Genomic DNA, 23391 nt, shown 5'->3' on the forward strand with positions numbered 1-23391 from the left:
AATATTACTACTAGTTATATTGTATTGCACATACCAGGAAAGTGGATGAGTTGAAGGAGGCGATGGAGATGGAGTAGAGGATTGGGACTTCTCAGGGCCTTCAGTTCTTTCTCCCTGTATCCAGGACCTGCTCAGAAAGGCCTTCTCCCATGCATGAGACTTTAGAATCTTGATCCCGTTCAGATCGATTCCATAGGCTTGATTCGCCCATCCATAAACTTCATCTGTACCTCCTAGGGAGAAGCATTCAAAGACGTGGTTAAATAGATAGTCGGCCCTTCTAAAAGAGGGAAGAGGACAGCAACACCACAAGAGAACAGCACGATAGAAAACCTATAGAAGTGTTGGTCCCCAGCATACCTGTCTGTCTTCTTCATCTCAAGATGGCGCTGCAGTGGATAGTAGCCGTCTTACAGGCTCCTGACCAATTCTGCTATTTTGTGTGTTTTTTTGTTTGACGAAGCATGTGCCAAATAAAATGTGATTTAATTGGATTTTATAGACATAGTTGTCAGTTACAGCTGCAAATACTTGTCAAGTAACAGCTAATGTTGAGCACTCTACAGAAGTATGTACTTGTTTAATTTAATTCGAATTGTACTCTGTTACAGTATTGAACACAGTTCTTAACACTTAGCAGTTTTACGACGAGGAAACAACAAAGCGGCCAGGAAAGCGGTCAGTGACATTCTACGACTGTAAGTTAGATTAAAACAGGCATTATTGACAAAACTGTCTGTTGTTTTTCCAAAAAACAAATGAAAAATATAGCCTTTTATAGCCCCTTTTCTGTGGTTGTTTTTCATAAGCATAACATGGTGGAGACATCCATCCAACCCGCACTCCCACACAGCTCTGCTTCGGCTATGTAAACCAGCTGTGGCATCCCTGACCAAACATGCAAAATCACATTCTGTTTCGGCTACTGCCTCGGGTCAAAGTAGCTGGAAAGGCTGTCTGGTCCCAGATATTTTTGCACTGAGGTCAAAGTGCATATGAATCTCCTCTTAGGACATGTCCGTACCTGCAGTTTGCTCCTTTTCTTGGCGATGAATCCGTTGAGTGGGAAGATGAGGATGACGGTGGCAATTCCGGCTAGCGCAGATGGGCCTAGGTGCTGTAAAATGGCATCGTTTTACACAAGTCATCAAAAGCAATGTTTGTTATAAATGAGTACCAAAGAAAACATATGTCCGTCATCAATGAGTACCAACAAAAACAGAAGTGACAGTGCCATACCATACCTGCCAGAGGAAGAAGAGGCAGAGGGCGATCTCGATAGGAGCCAGCCACACTGCGTTGAAGTAAACCACAAAGTCCATGAGCTTCTGAGTGTCGGCTGATACCAGGTTGACGATCTCCCCCACTGTGCACGTCCTCCTGGATGCACTGTTGATCACCAAAGACTAGAGGAAAAACAGAACAACCAAGTTAAACCTCCAGTAAAATGAGTACTATGTAACACTTGGTTTCAAGGTTTTTTAACATTCATAACTTCTTTTTCCAACTTAAATAAACCCTAACTTGACAATTAACATATTTATTTTTCAATGTTTTTTTCTTGTTCCTTGGGAAAATAATATGTTAATTGTCGAGGTATAGTTTATTTAATTTGAAATTCACTGCCATTAAGAGCCAATGTTTACAACGTGACGCCCAGTCACCCACTGTCTACTGGTTGGCACGACGACGTACCTTTCTGTAGACCAGTCCCATCACGGCTGTCTTCACTCTCATGCCCACGGTGAAGCAGGTGTACATGTACTGATGGTTGAACAGGGACTGGAGACAGGACAACAGGAACATCAGGGTAGCGTAGAAGTAACCCTTCCACAGAGGGGCGTCTTCTTCGTTCATGAGCCCAGAAGAAGACTGTTGGAGAGGGGATAAGGGTGAAAGAGAGAACATGGGAATATCATACAGTACTTCCTGTGGATACGTTCTGCTTCATGTTTCTGGAGACTTTTCAGCATACTCAACTCAACAGTCTTATTCACACTATAAAACATAAGCCTATACACTGAACATGGACACTGTGCCACTGCCAATGCAGTGCATTTAATGGAGTCATAAGCACAGACAAGTTACTGTTCTCTGTCAGCTTTGTGTACCCCTGTCATGTTCCTTCACTTTCACTGCTTTGCCATGCAGCCCTATGCGGACTATGATCATTAGTGTGGCCGCAGGGCCTGCTGGTCGACACAAAGCCGTCTCTAGTTGCACAGGACAGCGTGCTCCTCTTGTGGCTGGGCTGGCCTCAACACTTGGCTAAGTGGCTCTCTTATTGTGGTCCACCAGAGCAACCTCAGCCTTTCTGCCGTTTGCAGCCTTCTTCACTCTCTCTTTCCTTCCTTTCTTTATTTCTTTCCTCCCTTAAGCTAAGCTAATGTCCTTGACTCTCCATGTTGGGGCAGAAGACTGTGGTCTCTGACTCCTTTCTCTTAGCTGTAATTAACACTTCCACCAAGCCATGGTTGTTCAACAACAACAACAAGGTTCCTGTCTAGACTGGCATTGGGTGCCAGAGATGGGGTAAAGCATGGCAGGTCCAGTATTAAGGTTGCCAAATTGACATTTTAGTATGTATATCAATGTCAAGGGCATTGGAAATAGACGTGGAATCTGTCTGACTTGCAAGGGATTATTGTGTCAAGTGCTGCCAGTTTACGATGGCTTTGTTTACGATGTGATGCCATGGATTTTTGGAGACTAGTCTCCTGTGTAGAATTAACGTCAAACCCTTAGCCATTTTTACCTGAGCACCTGAGGGATGGCAAACATAAAGAAGTCGTGGAAGATGATGCACATCGTCCCAGTAAGGAAGTAAGGTCCGAAGTTCCGGGCCAGTGTTCTCAGCAGACAGAAGCCGGAGCTCTGCTGCCTTCTGCAGCTTCCTGAGTATCTGGGCCTGGTCGGGCAGTCTGGTGCCCAGCGCCACGCCTGCCGCCATGGTCTTCTCCTGCCTGGAAAAACAAACAGACAGAGAGGACATCTGGGTTTGATGGCCCTACATGTTGCCTGTTTTTTTTTAAATATGAAACAAAGGGATGAAAAAAACAGTCTTGGTTGTTCATTTGACACATCTCCGATGCAAAAATGTGAAGAGAAGACTTTTCAGCAGCCATAAAAGGCATTATCCTGCTCACACGTGAGTAGAGGAGGACGCTTAACGCAAGGTTTTGGAATTTAACAATGGGATCTTCAAAGCTAGTGTCTCGACGTTACAGTATGCTGTCCTTAGGGGACTTCTTTTGACCTATTTTCGGACTTAAGTGTCACATAGCGAGACAGCTTGTTTTTCCGATTACAACTACACAAGCTCCTCAAGGGACTTCGATCATCTAGAGTTCTAGGCAGACACTATTGTGAAGTTTAACCACAATGTCAATGTCATAAAATTAAGCTTATTGATTCCTGAGTCTCTGAAGCTACAGAATTCAGTTTGGCGAGAGTATGCATATTGTAATTGGTTCTTACTGTTGCAGTTTGGCGCATTCTGTTGTCCACTCCTCCTCCAGATCAGAGATGATCTTGTCCGATGTGTCTTTCTTCCCTCAGGTTCCACAGGTTCCTCCAGCTTCCAGAGGGGTCCGGATAACCTTTAACCACCAGCCTGAGGGGAACAGCGATGATACACTGAGTGTGCAGAATATCAAGAACACCTTCCTAATATTGACTTGCACCTGGTCAGTCTATGTCATGGAAAGAGCAGGTGTTCTTCAGGTTTTGTACACTCAGTGTATAAGTTATACACAAACACCCACGTACATTATAAGATTTACAGTATAAAAGATTTTTCAAACAAGTCAACATGTTGTTTGAGAGTTTCATTAAACCATCTTACCCAGTAAACCACCAGAAGAGCATCTTTATCGACAGGAAAGAGGCATCCTTGACTGGACATGGGTTCTGAAACAGATTAGAGGGTGAATGCCACTGACTTTGACCACCATGTAAATCTCAATGTTTAAAGGCTTTGGTAAAACATAGGATTCCTCTGTGGCTGACTTTAATGGTTCTATGATGTACTTGTGGAGTCTATTTACTGGATGCTAATGAGTTTAAACAGCATGATGCAGTAAGGTGGTCCTCAGTGGAAACTGCATGTGTAAATAGCTGGAGACTGTGTACAGGAGTAAAGCGCGTAAACAGTTAGAGTCAGTGTTGGAGCTAGGGTTGGGAGGAGAATTTGAGGTCCATGCTGGGTGGTAACAGTGTCGTCACTGTGGCACCATGCTGAACACACACACCTACACACTAGCAATTTGTGCTCATGCTCGATCTTTGGCAACCTCTCTTCCCTTTACCGCCCCCTCACCGGAGGTCTTACTCTGTCTCTCCATCTCTCTCACTCTTCCTCTCCGTCCCTTCGCTTTCTCTGTTGTTGTGACTGACTATGAGAATCTCTGACCCAGATGTGGGGGAGAGCAGAGAACACACTAGGGTGTGGCTCTTGCACCAGTCTGTGGCTTCCAGTCCTCTGAACCTCACTACCGCTGGCCGACCAGGACAGATGCTGAGAGACATTTTCGGAGTTTTTTGGGACAGTTTGTTTTCTTGTTTTTCTCTCAAGATACAGTATCATGTCATGTCATGGACTATATAGGCTTCACTGTAGCTACCACTACCAAAGTCAGGTTGATTAGAACAGGAGTTGTTATAGTCGCTATGGTTGTTTGGTTGGAACATGATGATGAAGTCTTTTTTGATTGGACCGACCGTGAGAGAGTATGATTCCGTAAACCGCATAAATACAGAACTGCGTTGGTGTAGTAGTGGTGTAGCGATCGTAGCTAGTGGTTCATGTGGTGTGTGAGTCGTGTGTATGGAATGGACAGAGTAGACAACACACATTCATTCATTAATTCACACTGTCCTCATAGGAAGGTGGGCAGAGAGAGGAAGTGAATCACTTGAGCTTCCACCAAAAGGGAAACTCAGTGAGTGTGTTGACAACGAAAGTCGAAAACCACAAGATGGCTTCTATTCTCGATCCCAGTCTCTGCCCAAGCATTCTCTCATGTTTTGGAAGGAGAGAGCATTTTGACGGAAGTGAAATATAGCCCACGTTCTGATCTAATGCCTACCTTGACGAGGACGGTTTTCCCCTCTGGAGGCTGGTCAGCGAAACAACACAGGAAGAGCTGGGCCAGTTGGAGTGAGAAGTAGGAGAAAAACGCTGTGTATCTCACAATATCGGTGGTGATACCCTGTTAAAAAAGAAGAACAGTGAATATTACATGATTTGCCTAAGTAAATAAAGGTTAAATAAATACAATTGCCAACATTATTGTTGTCATTGCATTTCCCATGCAACATATAGCTGTGTAACCATTTGTGGGTTACTGAGACATGCATCTCTTGAGTTTTAAGACATAGGGAAATGGGTTGGTTACACGCAGCATTGGAACTGTGGCATCAAGGAAATCACGTTTCAATGTAAATGCTCTGTCACAACTAGTAAACAATGTATCATTAATTGCGATACTTTTTATTTCATCAGTATGGGTTTGCATCTGAGTTTGCTCAAAATGCAAGCTTCTCTTCCCAGATAAAGATTTCAAGATTTCCCATACTTGAACTCAACATAGGACGGGATATGGTTATATGCCACGATCACAGAGAGACTCAATAAAGCTTATCTTTGAACCGTAAAGCCAAATCGTGGTGAAAAGCCAAAGTCTTTAATACGTGGCTTTATATAAATGAAGCAACAGTAAAAAGCTCCCTGCAGTCACGCTACGACCCGTATCTGTAAATAGAGAGATTGTGGGGGAAGCAGACACAAACCAGACAGACCCTCCCTCCCTCTTTCTCAATGGAAGACAGCCAAAACAGGGATATTAACCACGTATTATGTGAAATGTGGTTTTCGCATGTTATTCTTAACTTATAAGAGACCAGCAGGCCTGTTTTTGATGGCCCATGTGTCAACCTAATGTGTACCCACGTCCCTTTGTGTGAAAGTTAGAGCCATGGTAAACGGCAGTTGGAGTGATTTTGACATTTTAGTCATTTGGCAGACGCTCATTATCCAGCCCTTACAGGAGCAGTTAGGGTTAAGTGCCTTGCTCAAGGGCAAAAGATTTCTCATCTAGTTGGCTCAGGGATTTGACACGCTTCTTAACCGCTAGGCTATCTGCCGCACCAGGTGACGTCTTATGATCAAATCAAATTGTAATCTGTCAGATGTTTCATAAACAACAGGTGTAGATTTACAGTGAAATGCTTATGAGCAATGATGGCTTGGCTATGTACAGTACAGGGGATTCCAGTACCTAGTCGATGTATGAGGAAACTGAGGTAGATATATGTACATATAGGTCAGGGGTAAAGTGACTAGGCAACAAGATAGATACACTGCTGCTAATGTCTATTACTGTATGTGATAAGTATGTGTGCGGCGAATGTGTGCTTGTGTGTGCGTGCATGTGTTGGAGTGTCAGTGTAAGTATGTGTGAGTGTGTGGGTAGAGTCCAGTGTGTGTGCATAGAGTCAAAAATAGTGCAAAAAGGGTCGATGCAGAGTGTGCCGGTTAGCTATTTGGTTAACTATTTAGCACTCTTATGACTTGGGGGTAGCAGCGGTTCAGGAACCTTTTGGTCCCAGACTAAGCACTCCTGTACCGTTTGCCATGCGGTAGCAGAGAGAACAGTCTATGACTTGGTTGGCTGGAGTTTTTGACAATTTTTAGGCCCTTCCTCTGGCCCCACCAGTTATAGAGGTCCTGGATGGCAGGGAGTTCAACCCCAGTGATGTACTGGGCCATACGCACGACCCTCTGTAGCGTCTTGCGGTCAGATGCCGAGCAGTTGCCACACCAAGCAGTGATGCAGCCAGTCAAGATGCTCTCAATGGTGCAGCTGTAGAACTTTTTGACGATCTGACGACCCATGACAAATCTTTTCAGCCTCCTGGCGGGGGAGAGGCATTGTCGGGCCTTTCTTCACGACTGTGTTGGTGTGTTTGGACCATGATAGGTCCTTAGTGATGTGGACACCGAGGATCTTGAAGCTCTCGACCCGCTCCACTACAGCCCATGTGAATAGGGGAATATTCGTCCCTCCGTTTCCTGTAGTTGTTGATGATAACCTCACACTCTGTTGCGCCCAGAGTGCAGATGGGGAGAACAAACTAGATCCGGCCGCATAGTGAAAACATGGTCAGGATGGTATGGGGCTAAGGAGTGGGTGGTAATATAGGCCTGTAAACATAGGTCAGCTGGTCTGACCAACGAGCCCGAGGGAATTGGGTCTGCATAACCAAAGCCAAACATGAGCTCTGTACACTCAGTCCTTTTACCGTTGCAGTGAAATGTCTCATGTTGAGATACTTCCAATGTCGTTGCTAGTCTACCAGAAGAGCTGTCTCCAAGTTCTTCTTCTGAGTTTGTCCAAATGATCAGTGCTGGTGGCCACGTTGTGTGCACGTTTGAAAATGTGTCCGTCTATACACTAGTATACAAAACATGCTCTTTCCGTGACAGACTGACCAGGTCAATCCAGGTGAAAGCTATGGTTCCTTATTGATGTCACCTGTTAAATCCAATCAGAGTTTTTCTCGCTCAACAGTTTCTAGTCTGTTTCAAGAATGGTCCACCACCCAAAGGACATCCAGCCAACTTGACACAACTGTGGGAAGCATTGGAGACAACATGGGCCAGCATCCCAGTGGACCGTCTTCCAACACCTTGTGCCGATGTATTGAGGCTGTTCTGAGGGAAGAAGGGGGTGCAACTCAATATTAGGAAGGTGTTCTTAATGTTTTGTTCTCCCGGTGTATGTGACTGTGTTGAGAGGATAATACAAAATACTGTATTTCCCAGTAGGTTGGTCCCAGTAGGTGTTTGCTGGCTGCTCCTGCCTATAAAGTGGTGCTGACGTGCCTCTTGGTCTGACCCTGGGCTGCCATGTTGGGTTGTCTCAGCATCACTATCGGTTTTACCTCAGAGCTGTCATTACCGCTGGCCTAAACACCACGTGTGGTAATGTCATACTGGAGGCGATAAGGATGTGATATGGATGCGTGTGTTTCTAAAAATGCGAATGCTGTTACCGTTGTGACAAATACGAGGACAATGATTGCAGTGTCTGTAAGGAAGAGACACCGGATGAGAGGAGGGGAGTCTAGCAATCTACAGAGGCTTTAGGGAGACAAGGGAGACGAGAGTTTTGGCGGTGTCTGTCATCCGCCATACCAACACTGCAGGGTTTCCTCTGTCGACTTTGGGGAGGCAATGCATTTAAACCCAAGTCATGCTAAGTCTAGACTAGAAAACCCTTGGCTCATTTTGTGGAGTTACGAATAAAGCTTAGCAGGCACAACAGCATCTCTATATCAAGCAATGCGCTCTCTAGTCTCTAAGTCTAGACTATGGGTAGACAACCCTAGACCCTTAGACGTCTAACGCTTCAGGCAAACTGGTTCTGCGGGGTCACTGAGTGCAAACCTAAGCAGACATAACAGTCAGGATGTAGGCGTAGCATATTCATCCAAGTAAATTGTTTCCTACGTTCCAAAATTACTGTGTGTCATGACTGTTTTGACAGTAGTCTCTATTAACCTTCATTCACATAGCGTGTGAGAATAATCTTGACTACTTGTAACATCAGTCATGCAGACACTGAGTATGTTAGTGCCTGTGTCATCACACCTGCTACTTCTCCCATAGACACATGGAGAACAAAGTCATGCTTCTACTGACCAAGGCGTACCTCGTACATAACCAGCTGGATCTTTGCCCGTAGGGGCACCAGGGAACACACCACCGCCAGGACCCAGAACAGGAAGAGGAAGACGGAGGAACGACAGCCTCGTATCCTCTCCAACTGGATGATGCATATGGCCAGGACCTGAGGGGAGAGTGAGAGAGTGAGTGAGAGACTGGGAGAGAGAGTGCGACAGTGAGTGACAGTGAGATCAGTATGACTCTACAACGGACAGTGAAAGTCAAGTGAGTGTTTTGAAAGGAGAGACCCCCGACTGAGGACTGGCAAACGAGTCTACTTTGAAACTCAACAACTATTACTTTGAAGATGAAAATGAATCCCTCAATTAATCCTCTGTATCTCGAATTCACTGTCATTCCCAGTAGTCTCTCTGGGGCTGAGAAGAATCCATGGCTAAATAGAAAATATTTGTACGGATTGGATTTGGCTTTTGTTGGTTTTGGAGAAAGGTTAGATTGGGATTTCCCTGACCACAGACGCAGCTGTTATCCTGCTGACTTCCTTCAATAAAACAACAGATGTACAGTACTATGCCCTCCACCCCTGCTTCCTTCCATCCCTCCGTCCATGCATTGCTTTTTGCCTTAATTGCACTATATTCATTTTCTTTTATTCAAAAATGTCTCTGAACTCTTCTATTTTGTTTGAATACAGGCTGTCATTGTAAATAAAATAACATGCTTAACTGACTTGCCTGGTTAAGTAAAGGTTTCGTAAAATAAGTAGATAAAACAGGACTGATTCCATGTTTTGGGGCACCAGTGTAACCATCCGAAAAAATCCCTTGTCTTTCCACGGACTGTGTTTTGGCTGTAATTATCTCTGACTGTCTGTAGTTTGGTCGAGTTGAGAAGTCATCTGGCCTCGCCAGCTCATCACTAAAAGGAGAGTGTGGTTATAGAGTTGCATAATAGATACCATACTGGTTCCATCAGATCTTAAAAACGGTCCTGTTTTTAAGCAACCAGCCATCATTATTTAACGTTTGATAGATCAACAACACCATAGAAACACTATATGTATGCTATAGAGTGGAGATAAATATGGTGATTGTTGGGTTAATTTTCAGTTTCTACGCCTATTGTCTGACTAGCCACATTGCAGGCAAAGAAACGGCCTCCAGCTTCATAATTACCAGTATAAACTCTTGATAGATCAACGACGCCATAGAAACTAGCCTGGTCCCAGATAGTTTTGTGCTACCTTGACAACTCCTAAAGGTTATAGTGTGGCAAGACAGTACAAACTGATCTGGGACCAGGCTAGGTAGTTAAACACTGTATAGAAAAAGATCTATGCTGTGTGGTTGGATGTCAGGTTGATTTCCCGGTTTCTATGCTGCTTGGACTGTTGCCTAACTAACCACATTGCAAGCAAGAAATGGCCATTCCCTTCTGAGAGGAACCCATTTCCTTGAATGGGAAGTCAGTGGGTGGAACTAAGTCCATTACTAAAACCTAACTCAATTCCCTACCTAGTAATTATACTGGAAGTCTGGGGAATTGGGGTGGAAAAATAACTCTGCGTCATGGTGTCGCTGATTACAGCATATGGCGTGCCTTGCAAGCAGCTCTCATGGTAGGAAGGGAGAGTAACCATGAACACGAACCGGGGTGAGTCTGGTGGAATTTTTTTTTCTCCCATACATTGACTGTATATGGGTCGATGAGGACGAGAAACAAGCAAAATAACGTAGTTTCTTTTGGACACAGTGTTCCTTAGCTTTACGTATGGGAAACCAAGAGGGTGGTGGCTGTCACTATGGTTCTGTGTCCAGAAATCTATTGGCCTTGGCTTCTTATTTATATAGCAACCAACCAATCAACTGTAAATTATCATGGCTGGGTAACTGTAGCAAGGTCTTGGATTTCAAAACCGGGTCCCTGACGTGATATAAAAGTGACCTTTTTAAAAATGGATGCCTTGTGTACCTGGTACAAGAGATGCATTCAGTATTTCTTCACCCAAACAGTTGCTGATATTGACCTAAGAGTCTGAGGTGACCACAGGTGGGCCAGACTGTCTGATTTGGAGGGACTGAGTCTGTGCAGCACTTGTGTTCGGCCTCTGAGGGAGAGGGGAGTTATGGGTAGGAGGGTCATGGCTCTGTGAGTCAGCTACAGGAGGCACACTGCCCTACATCCGGCCTCCTCCGCTCCTCCCTCTATTCCAACCCCTTGCACCTCTGTCTTAAATCTGACGTTATACCCCCCCCCCCCCCCCTCACACAGTAGTAAACAGGACTTTATTCTCTGTCTAGCTGGACCTCCCATAGTGCACTGCACTGCTCTCCACCGACGTTCTTCTCAGCCTGATCCCAGGACTGTAAATCAGTGGGGAGGATGATTTGAGAGTAGAGTACAGTATGTCTTTGTAATCATTGTAAAAGTTGTCACACAGTGTTTATGGACAGAGGTCATGGAGTGCTTTACTTAGCCCCTGCCCTCTCTAAGAGTAAATCAGGAGTAAACGACTCAAGCTGCTGCTATACACATGCACCCGCAGGATCTGCTGTCAGGGAAGCCTCTTCTGTTCACCGATTGCTCTCTCCATCTACTATGTCTCAGTATCGCCTCTTGACTTCTCTTCCTTGACAGCAGATCCTGGGGGTGCATTAAAAATATATATAATGTATTTCACCTGCTTAAATAAAGGTAGGGGGGAAAAGCACTCCCCAGGATCTACTGTCAGGGAAGAGAAGTGGACCAGCAGATACTGAGACCCTGAAACAGTAGATAGAGAGAGAGAGCAATCGTGAAAGAAGAAAGAAAGAAGCTGAGACAAAGACATTTGCTGATGGTTACAGTACTTACCACAGTCAAGCTGCGATTGTGATGGGACTGAGGAGGAAGACCATGTGGTTTTGGATCTCATGACTCCTCTCCAGAAGAATGTAGAAGAACTCCACGAAGCCAAATGAGGCCAGGAGGAACCCCAGCACCTGGAAGATGGACAGACACAGGGAGGGAAGCAGAGTGAGGTCTACAGTACTGTCATTGTAATTGATTCAAACGTTTTGATTACTGGGGAAACCAGAAACATGCATCTTTAGCACCTAAATGACAATCTGGACTCTCAAGAGACTCTGGACCTTCTGGATACGTCATATTGTTCAAGCCGCATGTCTCCATATTGTTAGGTATTCTAGATACTTTATAACAGACCTGAAGTACAACCACATGAAACATAACAGTGGAAAGTGAGATGGGACCAAGACATTTAAATGTACATGCATACCCTCTTGGAGTGCCACCATGTATGCCATCCTATAAACTCTTGCGTTCGTCCTGTAAACTCTCCATGCTTTCTCGGATTACTCTCTAAACCTTCAAGGCTTTTCCCCGCTGATATCCCTTCCTCTTTGCTCGCTAAGGCATGAACTTGTCCCCGGGCAGCCCTGTATAAACACTCACCATGTGGTGCTTGGTTTTCAAAGTACTTCACACATATTATTTCATGGCAGATATGGTCGGTGCACTCGAACACTTGCGGTTTGGTTTAAGGCTGGTCTTAAGGCTCAGGACTGGTTGGTGCAGGCTGGTTGTACTTTTCGGGTTGAAGCGTTGCACCGAATAACACTACAGGAGCATCCGGACAGTGTGTGGTTACTGGGTATCTATTTTTCTTTCCATGACTTTACTTTTTGTACCCTGCATCTGCAGGTCGCTGGATGTGCTTATGAACTCAGGCTGGTTTGGCTCATAGAGATAGAATGGCTTAGAATGGACAATTCAAGTCACTGTTCTGTGATCATTGGACCGACCGTTGACCATATTGGGATTCTATGGGTTGGCTCACCGTCTTGGCGGTGCAGAGATGTGGAGATTCGGATGCGTCCACAGTCATGGCAGTAGAGTTTGAGGGCGTGGGAGGGCGCCAACAGCCAAGTAGGTAGGTGCCACGGGAACCAGACCAGCACCGTGTTCTGGAAGCACTCTGTCAGGTCCGGTTTGTCTGTGTACCATGTTCGATTCCAGTCCTGGAAGAGACAAAGATAGAGCCCGTTAATATGCAGTTTAAAATTAGGATGGGAGAGAGTGGAGGAGTAGGTTTCTGCACCATTCTCTGCACTGAGAAGAAATCATTTCTTTTTTGACTCAATACAGATTTACATTTATGAAATGGTGTATTGTTCATTGTGCTCATGAGTTCATTTTAGGTACAGAATTTCTCTCAAATTGGCTGTGTTCAAATAAATACAACTCAACCAAGCTTTGCCTGCTGTACTGTCAACTCGAGGGCAACGTCAGATTTGATATATCAGTCTAACAGTTTACTCCTGTCAGGGTATTAGCCTAGTGACAGATTATTGAGGGCAAGGGATCTGTCAAATGAACTGCTTGATGCTGTGCTGAGTCCAGTCCAGAGAAACTGGACGCTGGCCTACAGTATAATGTCCCGGTCTGTGTATCTAGGCAATGGAGAGTGAAACCACAGCAAGTCAACATAATCTGTGTGCGTTGGTTGGAGCTTGGGAGTTTTTTGTCTTTTTTTCTACAGAGCTGAGTCAGTCCTGGAATATTTTAACCCACGGCTCCAGCACGTTTAAAAACTTTCCCCTTTGGAAGGGCGAAGTCAGTCAAAATATTACAGTACATGATGAGCGATACAAACACACTTAGACGACAGTGGGATGTATTCTGTTTGTGCCGACCGAAGTGGGTACTGTTGGCCGAAGTTGCCAAATCCACATTGCGAGATTGCATCATGCAAGCCTGCAGCCTCCGCCGACGGTGGGCTGAAAAGGAAGGAAGTCTGACTGTAAAAGCACCAAAATATCTCTTAGCCTCTAAGTGCTCTGTTGTACTCTCACCTCTCCCTGTTTATCACCTCTAAGCCCTCTAACGAGGGGCTGGGTGCCTGGCTGCAGTCTGCAGTCTGGAGGAGCTAGAGGTGCCTGCAGAGTCGCGAGAGGAAGTGGGTTTAACTACTACGGTCGGCTGGACTTGTTGAGCGGCGGCAATGCAGCATTGTGAATCACACACACACACACACACACACACACACACACACACACACACACACACACACACACACACACACACACACACACACACACACACACAGCAGCTTGTAGCAGCGGGGCAAGGCAGACTCCCAAGGGCACTGAGGGAGAGTCGACCACAATTCATAACAGCTGCATGTTGGGTCATTACGTAACAGCAACACCAAATGTGTTACTATACTGTAACAAATGTGTTATTCATTTCAGTTCTCTTTTATCTCTGCCCACAAGAGGCGATTCTGCTCCTACTACATAAAATACTCCAGATCCTGTGTGAGGAAATTCATCCACCTACTGACTATTTTCTCCGTGTAACAGGTATTCTTCTGAAGTGCTAGATGGCTATTGACTCAATGAGTGGGAGTCTTTTTCACAGTCTCCCCTTGGCTCCTGTTGTCAATTTAGGCCTGCGAACAAACACTTTCCCAACTTTTATATAAGAACCGTAAGTTGTCAAACAAACTCAAAAGCTTTTTCTTGGTCACCTTGCTCAGCGTTTTCTGAATTGGCTACAGCTTCTTCCAGGCCTTGGTTTGGATGGAAATGCCAGGTCTGCTATTTTTACCTATCAAACGTAGTGATGTGAACTGAGGGAGAGAGAGCCTGCATGGACTGTGTTGTGCACCTTTCAGTTATCTGAGAGAAATGATACATTCTGATTCCTTTTTGATGGCATTCAATTCTTCACTGTAATACTTTCACGTCACTGCAAGCATAAATGTGTCCAAAGATCTCACCCATTTGGCATATGGAGTGTAGGTGTTAGCTAAGTTGGACCTGTTCATTGTCATTTAGAGAATGTTGTAATTGTCTCGACAGGACTGTTCATCACTGCCTTTGTCACGTCTCCCAAATTGGCAGAGCAGTTTCGATTTAAAATAATATTTTCAAAACATGTCGAATTGCAGGGTTTCAGTACAATCCCTCCAGTTTGCAGAGTAGGTGTTGTCTGTACCACACCTCTCTTGCCGAATGCAGGATTCTCTACGTCAAATTGTCATTATCCACAACGCAAGATAATAACATTTGATTGATAGGGGATGAAATAATTATCTTTTCACCTTTCAGCTGTTTGACTAGAACTGTTACCAAAGTAAGATTTATGGTTTTGATGTAGCCGCACTACTCTGAAGGGTTAGGGCCCCGGGCCCAGGGACATACGTTGCCATACAATTACTACATATCTGTTATGTGTTCTTTTATATGTTTCATCACCTGTAAATGTTTCATTTGAATGTTCCAGAGTTCTCCCATTCACAACATTCTGTTGTATGTCTTGTCCCACGTTGGAAACTTTGTTAAAGAGGCTGCTGGCACAAGATTAGGTCGGCCACCTTTGTATACAGTTAGATTGGTGAGCTCTGAAGGTACATCGACTGATAATGGCCATGTTTTTTCTGGCTTTGTTGGCAATATAACGGTTATGCCATGTTACTTGGTAGCAGATTGTTCTAGAAGTAGCAGACTGTTCTATGGATGAAATCTCAATTAGTGTTTGCATGTCTATTCCTGAATGAAACTGATATGTGAATATCAGGTGTGTGAAAGAGAGAGGGGGAATAGAGAGAATGACACAGGGAGAGAGCGAGAGAGGCACAGAGAAAGAGAGCGAGTGATGACAGGCGATTGACTGATACCTTTCTTCCCGGATCAATGACATTCTCACATTTTCTAATAAAAGTGCACTTACATCAACGATAGTTCACATGTGTGTCTGAATAAGGCTGGCATGTGAGTAGCAGGTCTGAGTGATAGAGAAAGAGGTGGGGGGTAGAGAGAGGGAGGACAGGGGGATTGACTAATGGCTTTCTAGCTGGATCAGGGCCATTCTCACATTTTTTGAATCAAGATACAGAATGTGGAGCTTTGCTCCTATGCGTACAATTAGGGATTACCGGCAGCTGTCCACATACTGATTGATTCACATGCATTGCTGAACTTGATATTCCCAGATATCCTGACATTACCTACGGTAGCATCACATAGGATGCTTACGCTCTTTGAGACTTCAATTCTCGTGCTCAGCGTGGTGCCATCATTCTACTTAGATTAGAATGCATGTCCAATACATTGCTTTCTTCATTAAGTGGAATGCTAGTGTGGATATTGGAACCTCGTAGCCTAAGGTCTCTCTTGGCGAGGATTATTCCTGTCTGCCTATGTGCCCTAAGTGCACTTTCATAGGTGCCTATGGCTCTAATGTAATTTGAGAAAGGTCAATGCATACTGTGCAACTGTACCTTCCTTGTACCGCAGAGAAGTCGACCTGGAAAGTCTTCAGTAACCTAACTTTGAATGTAAACTTTCGGAAACGTATGCCTGAACTCTGAACTTACTCTAGGTTTAAATGTGTCAACGTGTGCATGCTGGGACAGTTTGAACTGAACTCTTTCTGGACAATAAAGTCAACCACCAATGAGCACCTTATAGAAAATTGGCAGAAGTTAGTAAAAAAGACAATCCTACACAGTACACACTACTCTGCCAAGATGCATTTATCCCTGCAGAACAATACATAGTCCTGCCACAATAATTGCATGATACACTATATATACAAAAGTATGTGGACCGCTTCAAATTAGTGGATTTGGCTATTTCAGCCACACCCGTTGCTGACAGGTGTATAAAATCAAGCACACAGCCATGCAATCTCCATAGACAAACATTGGCAGTAGAATGGCCTTACTGAAGAGCTCAGTGACTGTCCCATGTGGCACCATCCAACAAGTCAGTTCATAACATTTCTGCCCTGCTAGAGCTGCCAACTGTAAGTGCTGTTATTGTGAAGTGGAAACGTCTAGGAACAACAACGGCTCATCAGCCGTGAAGTGGTAGGCCACACGAGCTCACAGAACAGGACCGCTGAGTGCTGCAGCATGTAGAGCATAAAAATCCTCTGTCCTCGGTTGCAACACTCACTACCGAGTTCCAAACTGCCTCTGGAAGCAACGTCAACTGTTCGTCGGGAGCTTCGTGAAATGGGTTTCCATGGCCGAGCAGCCGCACACAACCCTAAGATCACCATGCGCAATGCCAAGCGTCGGCTGGAGTGGTGGAAAGTAAGCCAACATTGGACTCTGGAGCAGTGGAAACGCATTCTCTTGAGTGATGAATCACGCTTCACCATCTGGCAGTGTAACGGACGAATCTGGGTTTGGCAGATGCCAGGAGAACGCTACCTGCCCCACTGCATAGTACCAACTGTACATTTTGGTGGAGGAGGAATAATGGTCTGGAGCTGATTTTCATGGTTCTGGCTAAGGCCCCTTAGTTCCAGTGAAGGGAAATCTTAACGCTACGGCATACAATGACATTCTATACATTCATTACTCTTCTGGGAATGCTTTCCACTAGATGTTGGAACATTGCTGCGGGGACTTGCTTCCATTCAACCACAAGAGCATTAGTAAGCACTGATGTTGGGCGATTATGCCTGGCTCACAGTCGGCGTTCCAATTCATCCCAAAGGTGTTGGATGGTGTGGAAATGCTTATGTTTCTAGCTCCAACAGTACAGTAATACCTAACAGCACAAAACAATACACACAAATCGCAAAAATAACGAGCAATGTCAGAGTCCGAAATGGTGTGTAGAGACCGTATGGACAGTAGATGAACAGAAAAGGTGTGTACAGCAGTAGTTATATAGGATTCAATGACTATATACATATGGCAGCACTATGTACATAGAGCAACTGTCTCTAAGGTACAAAGTAGAGTACCGGGTGTGAGCCGGCTAGTTGTGACTATTTAACAGTCTTATGGCCTGGAGATAGAAGCTGTTTTTCAGTCTCTTGGTCCCAGCTTTAATGTACCTGTACTGACCTCGCCTTCTAGATGGTAGCGGGGTGAACAGGACGTGGCTCGGATGGCTGAGGTCCTAGATGATCTTCTTGGCCTTCTTGTGACACAGAGGGCTGTAGATGTCCTGGAGGGCAGGTAGTGTGCCCCGGTGATGCGTTGGGCTGACCGCACCACCCTCTGGAGAGCCATACAGTTGCGGACGGAGCAATTGCCGTACCATGCGGTGATACAGCCCGACAGGAGGCTCTCAATGGTACATCTGTAGAATTTCTTCAGCCTCCTGAGGTTGTTGCGCTTTCTTCACCACACTGTCTGTGTGTATGGACCATTTCAAGTTGTCAGTGATTTGCACACCAAGGAACTTGAAGTTTTAGATCATACCCCAAAGATCATACTCCCAAGACATGCTATCCACCTGTATCCAAATACCTGACCCGAGCGGGTCCGGATCCAGAATTCTAAATAATGTCACGGGTCTGGGTCGGCTCTGATATGATTGTCACGGGTTTCGGGTAGGTGTATGAGAGAGAGTGAGAGAGAGAGAGAGGAGCGGGTAGCCTGTTGTTGTTGGCCAGTCATAAGTCAGCAAAGCGGCAATAGGCCACAGTAATAGAGCCTCTGTGTGTGGCAAAAGTTAGGAGATATCTAATCAATGGAAGATGGAATTAAAATGATGGAATTAAAAGTTAAAGGAGAAGGATATGCTACAACGACCAAGAGCCAACATGTAGACTTCTGCTTAGTATTGTGAATGGAGTTGTGTTATTTGTAACTGTAGAATGAGAAAGCACATGCACTGCAGCCTCAATTAGCCTAGCTAGCTAAAGTTAGTTAGCTTTAATAGCTTCTCCCGGTTTGATGCAGTCAAGACAGGTACTACGTCATCATGTTTGATGATAAATAGCTATGGCAGCTATTAGTCTACTATAGTGCGACTCGGCTTGTTGGTTGGTTGTTGTCACTCGTCTCTCACTCCCTGCACCCTGTGTCACTCGCTCACAGTAAGGCCCCTCCCCTGCCTAGTAGAGTGGCACCTCTCTCTCCCTCCTCTCGCACTTTATCAGCTCTGGTTAATAAAGTAGCTTAACAAAGGACTTTTCTGCTGCTCCCATCACTCGGATCGGACCTGTTCAGGATTATACCAGGTCTATACGTAAAGGGTCTAGTTATCCTCGGGTCACTTCGGAACGGATCTGTATTTATGCATATCGGATATGGGTGGGAAATCCCCAGGTCCATTTTGGAATGAGTCCAATGTTTTGGACCTGTGAAGACCTCTATTGCTAACCTCTCACCATTACCAATAACAGGGAAGGTTAGCATTTTTGGGGGGGTATGATATGTATGCCTCTGTAACTTTCTCACTCATCATTATTCATGATTCATTCAGGATTATCCGTAATCATGGTAGCATCCACATTTTCCATTGTTATTTACTGTGAAAGTCCAAACCGGGAGTCCAAATGACACAATACATTATTTACCATTGATATCTATTGGTCACAAAATAATCTGAAACACAACCAAAACAAACTGCAAATGCATCCTACAAGTTTGGCTGCATCATGTTATGGGTATGCTTGTCATCGGCAAGGACTAGGGAGTTTTTTTAGGATAAAAATAAATGGAATAAAGCTAAGCACAGGAAACATCCTAGAGGAAAACCTGGTTCAGTCTGCTTCCCAACAGACACTGGGAGACAACGGCACCTTTCAACAGGACAATAACCTAAAACACAAGGCCAAATCTACACTGGAGTTGCCTACCAAGATGACATTGAATTTTCCTTAGTGGCCTAGTTACAATTTTGACTTAAATCGGGTTGAAAATCTATGGCAGACTTGAAAATGGCTTTTTAGCAATGATCAACAACCTACTTGACAGAGCTTGAAGACTTATGCAAAAAGACTCACTGCCAAAGGTTTTATTTGTCATAAATTCTAACATTGACTAAAAATGTTTCTTCCACTTCCACATTTCATAGTATTTTGTGTAGATCGTTGACCAAAAATGACAATTAAATCCATTTTAATCCCACTTTGTAACATATAAAAAATGTAAAGTCAAGGGGTGTAAATACTTTCTGAAGGCACTGTATTCTAAATAGATTTCAAACAGTTGACTACCGGTACTTGCTCAAACAAGTGAACTTTTGAACATGAGGTCCATCATGCACTCACCCATAGAGGATCCAGGCCACTGAGTTCACAAAAGGCATCCATCAACTCCCCTTCTCCTTCCTCCTCACTTCTCTCTGGAGTACAATATCCCTTCTCAGGATGGGCACAGGTACTGTATGAGTGAGAGAGGGTCTGTGTGCAAGACTCCTCTTTCTGAAGTAAAATATCTCTGCTCTCAGGTGTAGGCTAATCACTCAGTGTATGTCAGTGTGAGACTTCTCCTCAATGAAGGCACATTGTGTGTGTGTCTGTGTTATGGTACACTGTTTGTGTCTGTGTGTTAAGGTACACTGTGTGTGTCTGTGTTAGTATAATACTTATGTTAGTGAAGACACTCAAGTGTTCTAGTGTTCAAGTCAAGTGTTCCTCTCTCTCTCTCTGACACCTTGTGCTCTCTCTGTGCTCCTCCAGCAGTTCTGAGTCCCTCTCTGTGTCTCCGCTGTTTATGAGTGTGTCTCCCTGTTAGGTGGGTGGAAGTATTTCTCTCTCTCTCTCTCTCTCTCGCTCTCGCTCTCTCTCTCGCTCGCTCTCTCTCTCTCTCTCGCTCTCTCTCTCTCTCTCGCTCTCACTCTTTCTCTCTCTCTCTGTCTCTCTATCCCCTCTTTTTCTCCGACGTCTGCTGGATCTTGATCAAAACACCACAACTTGCTACTCCCCCTTGATAGGATGGCAGTTTGTTCCACACCCAGAATCACTCCTCTCCTCCCTCTCTCCCTTCTCCCTTTCTCCCCTCGACACCCGTCCTCTCCCTGTAGTAAAGTACCAGCTTTATCTCCCTCTGTGACCACGAGGAGTTTTGTTTTTGCATTGACACAGTTAAGTAGGTGCGATTTTCAGAGTTCAAAGTTCATTCCTGGCCCCTTGCTTGTCCTAATAACCTAGATATGTATGTCCAGCTGTGTGACATTTATGTAAACAAAGGACCATGGGAATGCCATGAATTTCTTACCAGCATTTAGGTGAGAAACACTGAGCAAGAGCGGAACACACACACATATACTATATATATATATATATATATATATATATATATATATATATATATATATATACACACACACACATATATATATCTATATCTATGTATACACACACACACACAGTAATGATTTATTTGAGTGTAGTTTATTTGAGTGTAGCTAGAGTGGCATAGCCGTGCTATGCCACTCTAGCTAACCACACACACACACACAGGCAACAGTAGTCTATCAGTGCCCCAGCCAGCACCATGGAGTTGACACAGAGAGAGGGTGTCATTTCTGAGATATATAGCCGTCCATGATGTTGTGTGGAATGCAGCAACTTACTGATTCGTTTTTTGGGGTGTGAATTCTGAGAGGAGATTATGGAGAGTGTGTGTGTAAGGAGTTGGAGGGTGTGTATGAGGAACTTTTCTGAGTGTATATGCGTGTGTGCTTGTTCATGCATGCGTCTCTGTGTGTGTGTGTGTGTGTGAGTGTGTGTGAGTGCATGTGCGTCTTTGTGTATGTGCGTGTGTGCTTGCTCATGCATGCGTCTGTGTGTGTGCACATGCTTCTGTGTGTGCACTCGCTTGTGTGTGTGTGCGTGCGTGCATGTGTGTGTGTGTGGGGCAGTAATTGTGTGAGGAGAGTGCCAGATGTGAGGATGAGTAACCCTGCAGCACTTCACTTTCCTCCGAACCTCAGCCAAACCTTCAAAAAAACTCACCACAAACTCTGACCCCCACAGACATCCATCCCCATCTGAACCTCATGGAATATTCTGCTAAAACCCAATAAAAACAGTGTCTGTGTCTCTTTAAGGGTCTTTGTAGTCTGCTTATAGGTACGGTAGTCTAACATCAGACACACTAACTGATGACCATCACCCTGGTGAAGACCCAAGGGAAAGTTCAGATGGTGCACATGGGGAAAGTATGACAGTGTCTGGTAATACCGACACCACAGTAGAGAAACATGGAAAGAAGGGGGAGGGATGGAGGGAGGGAGGGATGGCATGGTAGAAGCAACCCACCATGCCCTCTGCTGTGTCTAGCCACGTCCAAAGAGCGTGAAAGAAAATATTACTCTATTTTTCTTCAACGTGAATCATCATCGTCATAAACATATCAGTTCTCCTCAAGGTCACTTGTCTGTCCATGGTGTGAAACCTGGGGGGTAACACAACCCGGTAGTCTCTCCCTTGGAGTCTGTGTAGAATCCAATTCAATATCCAATTCAATTCAATTCAATTAGATATATCCTATTAAATGTAACTTTAGGTGTTAAGACGTCTTCTGGCCTATAGAATAAAAAAAATATATACTAAATGTATTGAGTGATACCGACATAATGCTCATATTCTTCATTGGCCCCCTTTTCAGTGTCTTCCTTAACAAAGGTCAAAGATGTGTCATAGTCGTCGTGCTTGAGATCCCTGCTCTCGTGTGTGACTCGTTCCACTCTGGGTTGCTCTGTAACACCGCTGATAAGGCAACAGGGTGATAGTGACAGGGGGAGGGGTTTAGAGGAGAGCGATATCTCCCTGACCACCAGCACCACTACGGTAAATGTGAGAAGTTTTAGCTTTTATCATGAAAGGCCACCTTCCTAATTACTGGGTCATCCATGTTTTGGTGTGTGTGGGTAACGTAGTCTATGGTCACGGATGCTATGTGCTGTCTGTTGTCACATACAGGTGAAGTAATAGGATGTAGCACTACAATTCTCTAAAACATGACAAAGTAGTTAGATGCATCCAAATGACTCTATGGAATGAGGATGTTGTATATACTGTATAGACAGGACAGTATGTCTATGTATTGTGCATTTATAGTACATACCGCTATATATATACTGTGTATATATAGTACCAGTCAAAAGTTTGGACACACCTACTCTTTCCAGGGTTTTTCCTTATTTTTACTACATTGTAGAATAATAGTGAAGACATCACAACTATGAAATAACACATATGGAATCATGTAGTAACCAAAAAACTTTTAAACAAATCAAAACATATTTTATATTTGAGATTCTTCAAAGTAGCCACCCTTTGCCTTGATGACAGCTCAGACATGATTCCACGTATTTATTTTTTTGAACATTTATTTAACTAGGCGAGTCCATATGTGTTATTTCATAGTCTTGATGTATTCACTATTAATCTACAATGTATAAAATAGTAAAAATATAGAATAACCCTTGAATGAGTAGGTGTGTCATAACATTTGACTGGTACTGTACCTGGTAAAATAATGATTAATAAACAACTCTATGGGGGGGCCTATAAAATATTAGACTTTTGAATGGTACTGTGTGTGTGTATATAAACTCGGCAAAAAAGAAATGTCCTCTCACTGTCAACTGTGTTTATTTTCAGCAACTTAACATGTGTAAATATTTGTATGAACATAACAAGATTCAACAACTGAGACATAAACTGAACAATGACTAACAGAAATTGAATAATGTGTCCCTGAACAAAGGGGGGGGTCAAAATCAAAAGTAACAGTCAGTATCTGGTGTGGCCACCAGCTGTGTTAAGTACTGCAGTGCATCTCCTCCTCATGGACTGTACCAGATTTGCCAGTTCTTGCTGTGAGATGTTACCCCAGTCTTCCACCAAGGCACCTGCAAGTTCCCGAACATTTCTGGGGGGAATGACCCTAGCCCTCACCCTCCGATCCAACAGGTCCCAGACGTGCTCAATGG

The 23391-nt window shown here is 44.4% G+C and overlaps 1 pseudogene; it reads right to left on the bottom strand.

Moving 5' to 3' along the window:
• The window catches only part of LOC139567894 (multidrug resistance-associated protein 1-like), a 32759-nt pseudogene extending 12549 nt beyond the window's left edge, over positions 1-20210 (bottom strand).
• Positions 20211-23391: the final 3181 nt, after the last annotated feature.

Source organism: Salvelinus alpinus, chromosome 2 (assembly GCF_045679555.1).
Source record: "Salvelinus alpinus chromosome 2, SLU_Salpinus.1, whole genome shotgun sequence".
NCBI lineage: Eukaryota > Metazoa > Chordata > Actinopteri > Salmoniformes > Salmonidae > Salvelinus > Salvelinus alpinus.